Consider the following 7984-nt stretch of genomic DNA (forward strand, 5'->3'; position numbering starts at 1 on the left):
GGTAGGGATTGGGGGTGGGCGGCAGGTGCTTGGCTAGGAGAGACATAATCAGGGTGTGCCCACCTGGAGGGGGCACTGTGCTGCTGGGTATGGGGAACCAACCCATGAAAGCATAGCTACCCTTTGAGCCCCGCCCCCTTAACCCTGTGTTCACACTGCTGCCTCTATCACTTTCTTAGTATATTGCTAACATCTCTAACAATTTCTTGCCATTATAACACCATTGAGAGCCACGTTCATATCCTGTTTAACAGCCCTCCTCTCCCATTAGCTTTTGTACAGCAAGTCCTGGATAATGTCTATTAGATAAGCACCTAGGCCCCTCCCTGGGAGAGAGGGAGGGTGGCTGTTGACTACTGCCCCTTACCTTTCACACCGACCTTTGGGGGTTCAGACACTGGCTCCTGCCTCCAAACTAGTCCCCTCTAGTAGAGTGGCCAGGATTTTGCTGAAACTGGAGACCTGCAGACTGTGCCCCACAGCAAGCTGGACACGACCCAGCCCACTCCCTTGGACTTCCCGAGCGAGCGGGGCGATGGCCAGTGTGTGGCTCTTTCCTTCGCTGGGGAAGAAGGAGGCAGAATTAGCCATTGGGTCGGTGCCAGGAGCTTGTCCCTGGGTGGGGCCGAGCGCTGCTACCTTTGTGGGGTTGTGCGTTTTGGGGTGTTCTGTGTTTATGCTTTGGCTGGCAGGGTTGGGGAGGTTGGTAAGGAACATGCCTCCGTGGACAGCTTGGGTGGAGTGAGAGCTGGAGGGTAGGCAGAGAGGAGCAAGACAGCAGGCAGACAGGGACCCGTAGCCTTGTGCGTTTGCGGTGGTAATTTGCAGACGGTTCCTGGTCTAGGTGTCTGAGGCGGAGCCTGGGCCTCTGTCTGAGATGGTCCCGCCCGGGTTTCCCCAGCGGCGGGTCAGAGCAGCCTGGGGCGGGGCCAAGGTCGGCTCCAGCCCGGGAGGAGCCGGGGTGCCTCTCCCGCGGTGCTGCCGGGGGGGAATTTGCCGACTGTCCCTTGGCAGGGGGGCTGGCTTCACCCACCCGGTGAGGAGGAGGACCCACTGGCAGTCTCCTCCCAGATCCGGAGCGAGTGCCTGTCACCGCATCTCCGCGGCCTGAACACCTTGCCTGGGGCTGGGCCGTGGCACGGAGGGCGCAGAAGTGGTGAGCACGCGGGTGGTTTGAGCCCCGCATCGGGGTGGGAGGAGGAGCGCAGAATCCGGGTCTTATACGAGGTGGGGGCGGGGGCTGCGCTCTCTGTGCTGTCAGGGTCCTCTGAGTGGGAGGGGTGGGGGAGGGGCGACTGCGCCACACTCCTTTGCCTCGGTGGCTGTGGCCCGGCTGGACCCTGGGGAGGGTGGATGGAATGAGCCGCCGACTGGGGAGGGCGGAGGGCCGTGTCTGGGTCCACCGTCTTCACTGGGTGGGGGGGGAGGAGGGGGGGCGGGAGGCTTGCCTGGGGGTCACCGGCCGCCTGCTGACAGCTAGCTGGGAGCTGCCTCCCTAGACCACCCCCACCCAGGGATTCCCCGGCCTGTGCCGCCCACTCTCGGGCTGAGCTGGGAGGGGTGCGCGCTGCCTCTGCGATCTTCACCGTGAGGAGGTACCACCGCATCACCACTGAGCTGCCGCCGGATGGGGTCGCATTCTATGCTGGGTGGGCTGGGCTCCCGGGCCCCCAGGGGCAAAGGATGCTGCCTTTTCTCCCATGCTTTCAAAGAAAACTTCCTGTCTTCATCCTCACCTTGGCGGAGAGAGAGAAAGTTTGCATTTGGATGATCGACCTGGGCAACCTGAGGTCCAGGGGGGCTGTGCTTTCGGGGAGACCACTTAGCAGGTCCTACCGAGCTGGCCTCCCAGGCAGTGCCATGACCGATGCTCTCGGGAGGGACAGGGGCCAGTCTTGCTCTCTAGACCTCCAGTCCAATCTGGAGTGGACTCCCCCACCCAGCGCCCCTTTCCTCATCCCTGAGGACGGAGGGAGTTACAACTTCCGCCTGGGGCTCCAGGGTGTCATGGGAACACTGTGGGGATCTGAATTGTCTCGGACAGGAAAAAATTGCTCATGAAAAATGCTCATCTGAGCAGAGGGTATATGGGCCTCGGGGAGAGGGTGCCCAGTTCCAGGCGTCAGGCTTCTATTCCAGCCTTGATGGAAGCCAAGTGGCAGTTCCCAGGCCGCTGGGGGAAGGATGGGGGACAGCCCACGCCTGCAGGCGAAGAGGCAGGAGGACCACATTGGCCAGTCTGCCTTCTCTCAGCATCACCCTCGTGGGGTATCCCTCATCCCTGCTCTCTCCCAACTCCTGTCCCCAGGAGAAATGGGCCTGAGATTCTGCCCTGAAGGGGAACTTTTCCCGAATTCACCTCAGGCAGGTGCCTTTCTTTGGAGGAAAATTGAGGTGGGGGGAGAGAGCGATATTTTCGAGCTGGAGCCGGCCAGCATCATTGGGTGGATGGGGAAAATGAGACAAGTTTCTCCAGGTCTCTTACCTACACACAGGCCTCCTGACGCCCTGCCCACCTCAGGGCAGACTGGACAAGGCCTCCTCCTCTCTCCTCTCCCTCCCTCCCCCAGTCCCCAGCCCTGGTAAGAGAAGGCTCCTGGTAGGTGGAGGGGGTGTCAGTAACAATGACAGCCCAGCTTTTTCTCTTCCTTTAAAATACGTTTTCAAATTACGTGGGAAAGAAGCAAATGGAAGAGGGGGCCAAAGTGACTGGGTCATCTTCTCGTTGTGCACCCACAGGGGACACACAATTTCTAGGGGCTTCACAGAGCCAAGAGCAGCTATCTCTCTTGCCTGGGTGCCCGCAGCGGTGACCGCAGCAGGAGGGGCCCACGGCAGAGCGACCTCTATGACAGCCTGTTATTCTGAGTGGAAGGGAGTTACCTTGTGTGTGTTTCAGACACACCCTCTGAGCACAGAGCTCGGAAGCTGGCTCCTGGGGATCAGGCATGCCTGGCTACATGAGGATCCCCAGTAGTCACTGGGGTGACTTGTGGGAGAGGTTGGGGTTCCCAGGAAACCAGATGAGACCGGGCTGCCAGGGAGGGGAGAGGATCCACCATGTGTCGGGCTCCTCTACTGGGCTGCCAGTAGGGTCCCTGCCGGCTCTTCTCCAGGAGGAAGGCCACAGTCCGGGAAAGTGGTGGCGTGTCCCTCCCAGCGAGCAGAGGCAGAGGCAGGCCTCAGAGAGGCCTCTGGGCGTGGGAAGAGAGCCTCTTGCAGAACATAGCACCTCGTTCTGGACCAGAGCCCCTATAGGCTGGCACTCTGCCCTCAGTTTCCCTACCTGACAGCTGGGCATGCAAACACCATCCCCAGATGGATGGGCGGGCTTTGGAAACCTGTCAAGTGTTTATTAGAGATGGGAAGTGTTATTCCTGGAGACTCTGGGCTCATTTGAAGCCATCTGTTTCCGGCCTCCATGGGGGAATGGTGACTGTTCCCTCTACCCCCAGGGCCAGTCCAGAGCACCCTTCTAGGCTTGGAAGGCAGGCTGTCCCCGCAACCCACTTCAAGTTGGGTCTTGGCCCCAAGGAAACAGTTGAATGGAGAACACTGAATACTGACTGAAGTGAACACATTCCTGGTCTGTCTGGGGTATCCTTATGTCTCCATGAGCTTCGTGGGCAAGACAGGGCTCTTCCTCTACATCTAAAATTTCAGTGATGGTGAACCTATGACACGCGTGTCAGAGGTGACATGCGAACTCATTTTTTTGGTTGATTTTTCTTGGTTAAATGGCATTTAAATCTATAAAATAAATATAAAAAATATAAGTCTTTGTTTTACTATGATTGCAAATATCAAAAAATTTCTATATGTGACACAGCACAAGAGTTAACGTAGGGTTTTTCAAAATGCTGGCACGCTGAGCTCAAAAGGTTCGCCATCACTGCTACAGGCTGATATCCTCCTCATTGATTCTCGAATCCCATGGACTCTCTTCCTGAAGAGCAGCTGGTGGGAGAGCCATAGAGATAATGGGCATAAAGTTCTTGGCGCTCTTTGCACAGATGGTCCAGGATGACAGGCACAGGGCATTCAGGGCCGTGAGTGGGAACAGAAATGCTTAGGGGAAGTGCTCAGCTTCCAGTGAGATCAGCAGCTTTTAGTGCATTGTTTGCCTGAGATGGGCCCGGCACTCACGCCTCTTCCCTGTCCTGGGAGAGCATGGTTTTCGCAGCGTACACACCTACCTGCGTGAGTGGTGTCCATCAAATTCCTGTTCTTGCCCATGAGTTGGCTGGTGCAACTCATGCAAAATAGGATCACAGAGGGAGCTGAGATGAGAACGGGGGGTGTGGGAGGGTGGGGGGCAGCTCTAGAGGTATGATGTGTTCTTGCTCTAGATCTGTCTGGATGGCTCTGGGCCAGCCGAGGGTGGCTCTTTAGAAGAAGAGTAGCTGTGGCCAGAATTCTGCGTCCTGTGTTTCCAGGGGAGGGCTGGAACCTGAGCTGCCATGTTACTTCCCAGCACCCTTGGGGCTGGCACTGAAACATATAGAGCCTGGGAAGAGAAGAGGGGGTGCCTTCTTGTTACCTCCCGCCGCCTCCTGGTGATTGGTAATGTTCCAAGAGGGAACGAAGCCTCAACCTACTTAGAAAACCAGGATCCAGGTGTCCTAGACTCTCACCTTCTGCTTTTCCCACCCTTCGACTCTGCGGTTTTGCACCAGCAACCTCACGATGCGCTCAGAAGAGCTGGGCTGCGGGGGGGGGAGATACAACACCACCCTGGGTCTGCAGACCCTTGTTCATGCCAAGTCAGGGCCTCTATCACCCTCAGAGGCAGGCAGCTTCCGGCGGGAAGCCAAGCCTCTCCTCCCCGTCACTGAGTGGTCTCACTAAAGAAAGTGGCCCAGGGACAGGGGTCTCCCCCCAAAACTGGCTGAGTCTTTTCACAGTTGCGTCCAATCAGAGAGACACTGGCCTCAGGCTACAGTGTCTTGGCAAAGAGCAAGGCATCCTGAGGTCTTTGGAGAAAGACATATGGCCAGTTGGCCTGGGATCTGGCTGTGTTGAGTTTTTGATGTGGAAGCCTCATCACCTGGAGTGTCTTGAGTGGTAGTGACTGATAACAGGCTGGAAATGCCACAGAAGGTACTGGACACTCGCCCTGGGCTCCGTGGGAGACCAGCTGTGCTTTGGAAGGGTCATGGGAGCATGGAGGACAAGGCAAGTCCTGGGAGGTACTGAGGAGCTGCGTTCCCGCCTGCTTCACGCCTGCTCACTTCTCTCCTGTGAATCTTTTCTTCACAACATGGGGACGTAATCCCAGCACAGGGCCATCGAGGGTGAATGGGAGGAAGCAGAAAGGTGCCCAGCATGTGCCTGGTGACTGAGAGCCCCCTTTTTTCTGTTTGCTCGCCCCTTACCTGCTCAGTGGCAGGCTGCCCAGGGGTCTCTGGGCTGGTAGTGCTGACCAACAATGTTGATTGCTCCAGGCACTCTTTGAGCCGTTCCCTTCAAAAAGAACTTCAGATGCCCGGAGACCTGGCAGAGGGGGACATCTCAGAACCAGAGGGTGTTGGGGGAATTGACAAGCATGGGGGTACAGCACACAAGTGTTGGGAATGAGGAATCCCTGGGCTGGGACTTCGGGTGCTCAGGCCTGGGAATTAGGCCAGGCTTTGGGGAGACCCTCCTGGGCATCAGAAGAACAATAGCCTGCACAGTGTCACTGGCCTGAGTCCTGGTGCCACTCAGCCATCTCACCTTCCTTCTCCCTCCTTTTTAATCCTTTGCACACCCCAGAGAAGGCAGAGTGGATGTGAGTAGCCCACTTGGTAGATGCGAAAGCTGAGGCTCAGAGAGGTAGTAATAGCCACATAGCCACAACCACACAGATGCACAGAAGTGGCAGAACCCAACTGTCCCCCGCACCCCTCACCCTCACCCCACCCCCCGCCACAGCAGTCTGACCCCAGTGGAGTGCTCCCCGCCCTGAGCCTAGCGGGCACCCCCCAGCTCACCTGCTATTGCTCTGCTGGTGGTTTCGCTGAAGTTGCTTAAGGCAAAGGGACTTGGAAGTGAAGGTCGTGCATGTCTCCCCTTCCCCTCCCCTCTGGGCAGGGTGCCCAGAGCTGGGCTCTGCTGAAGGACAGCAGGCAATGGAAAGATTGATTCACTTACCCCCACCCCACGCCCTGGGACACATTGAAGGTGTGTTTAGGGAGCCCAGCCTGAGCCGAGTCAGGGGGAGAAGACACAGTACAGCCAGGCCCTGGCTCCATGCTTCATGGAGGGGCTCCTTGGAGCCCTGGCTCAGGCACCTGCATGGGGCTGTGAGCTGTGGGGGTGGAGGGGACAGGAAGCAATGTGCAAGCCCCTGGCCCTGGGCTCATAGAGCTGCAAAGTGGAGGAGCAGGAAGACCCAGGTCCCAGAGCTCTCCTGTGGGTCCAGAGAGGAAACCCAGCCCAGGCAGCTCAGATCTGTTCCCGGCAGAGCCTGAAGAGCAGGCTCCGGATCTAGGCCTTATTCCAGGACTGGCTATTTTGACTATCTGCCTGCTTATTGGATGAATCATCTTTGAGCCCAGCTCTGACCCGGTCAATTCTCACTGGCTCCCCAGAGCCTGCTGTGGAAGACTCATCTGGGATAAGCACAAACTATCCTTTCTAGCCTGCCCTCCTGCTTCCTGGCCCTTCCGTCACCCTCTGCTCTGGCTCAGGGGCTCTCCTGGGTGGGCAGGATGGATCAGATCAACTTGAAGATTTTACAAAATACACCCTGCTTTTCTACCCTGCCCACTTCCTGCTTGGCTAAGACCCACTACTCTGGCAAATCAAACATGTCCAAACTGTCTCATCCACCTCCTCCCCTAGCCCAGTCCTCAAGCCCTCCTGCTTCCTGGCCCTTCCGTCACCCTCTGCTCTGGCTCAGGGGCTCTCCTGGGTGGGCAGGATGGATCAGATCAACTTGAAGATTTTACAAAATACACACACCCTGCTTTTCTACCCTGCCCACTTCCTGCTTGGCTAAGACCCACTACTCTGGCAAATCAAACATGTCCAAACTGTCTCATCCACCTCCTCCCCTAGCCCAGTCCTTGTCCTCATCCCCATCCTCATCTGTTCAGTCTCATTGCCCTTCAATCCCAATTTGAATGCCACCTCCTTCATGAAGCCTTTCTTGGATGGCAACCAGAGGAGGTCTCATAGCCTTAAATGTACTTTTCCCATTTTAATCTGTCTTTTCTTTTTTCTTTTTTTAAAAATATATTTTATTGATTTTTTTACAGAGAGGAAGGGAGAGGGATAGAGAGTTAGAAACATCGATGAGAGAGAAACACTGATCAGCTGCCTCCTGCACACTTCCCACTGGGGATGTGCCTGCAACCAAGGTACATGCCTTTGACCGGAATGGTTCCTGGGGCCTTTGAGTTCGCAGGCTGATGCTCTATCCACAGAGCCAAACCGGTTAGGGCTTAATCTGTCTTTTCTACTAGACCAGTGGTCGGCAAACTGCAGCTTGTGAGCCACATGCAGCTCTTTGGCCCCTTGAGTGTGGCTCTTCCACAAAATACCCCATGCGGACGCACATGTACAGTGTGATTGATTGGGGAATTTTGTGTTTTGTAATCATCTAATCTAATAAAAGAGAAACATGCAAATTGACCATACCTTTGCTACACCTCCAAGCCATGCCCACCAGCCAATCAGAGCGATTATATGCAAATTAACTCAACCAAGATGGCGGCCGGCAGCCATGGAGCTGGAGCAAGCAGGAGGCCTGCCATGGCCAGCTCTCAGCTCCACTGAAGGCAACTAAGTTTCATAAATGGAAGATAAATAAATAAACCCCGGATACCTGCTTTCAGCTGGCCATCACCAAGGAGCTGGAATGAGCAGGGGGCTTGGTTGCTCCAGTGATGGAGGAAGCCAAGCTTCCTGCCCATCATGGCCAGCTCTGAGCTCCACTGAAGGCAACAAAGTTTCAATTATAGAAGGTAAATAAATCTCAGAATAAAAAAAATAGAAAAAG

General features: G+C 56.0%; 1 protein-coding gene across 3 annotated transcripts in view; it reads left to right on the plus strand.

The window, feature by feature from the left end:
- The first annotated feature begins 905 nt into the window (after positions 1-905).
- TMEM63C (transmembrane protein 63C) overlaps positions 906-7984 on the plus strand; it is a 68664-nt gene continuing 61585 nt past the window's right edge. For all 3 annotated transcript variants that reach the window (XM_006778821.2, XM_015558058.1, XM_015558059.1), the window contains exon 1: positions 906-1156. The gene's annotated coding sequence lies outside the window, so the exon portion shown is untranslated. The remainder of the gene's footprint in view (positions 1157-7984) is intronic.

Source organism: Myotis davidii, unplaced genomic scaffold (assembly GCF_000327345.1).
Source record: "Myotis davidii unplaced genomic scaffold, ASM32734v1 scaffold309, whole genome shotgun sequence".
Classification (NCBI taxonomy): domain Eukaryota; kingdom Metazoa; phylum Chordata; class Mammalia; order Chiroptera; family Vespertilionidae; genus Myotis; species Myotis davidii.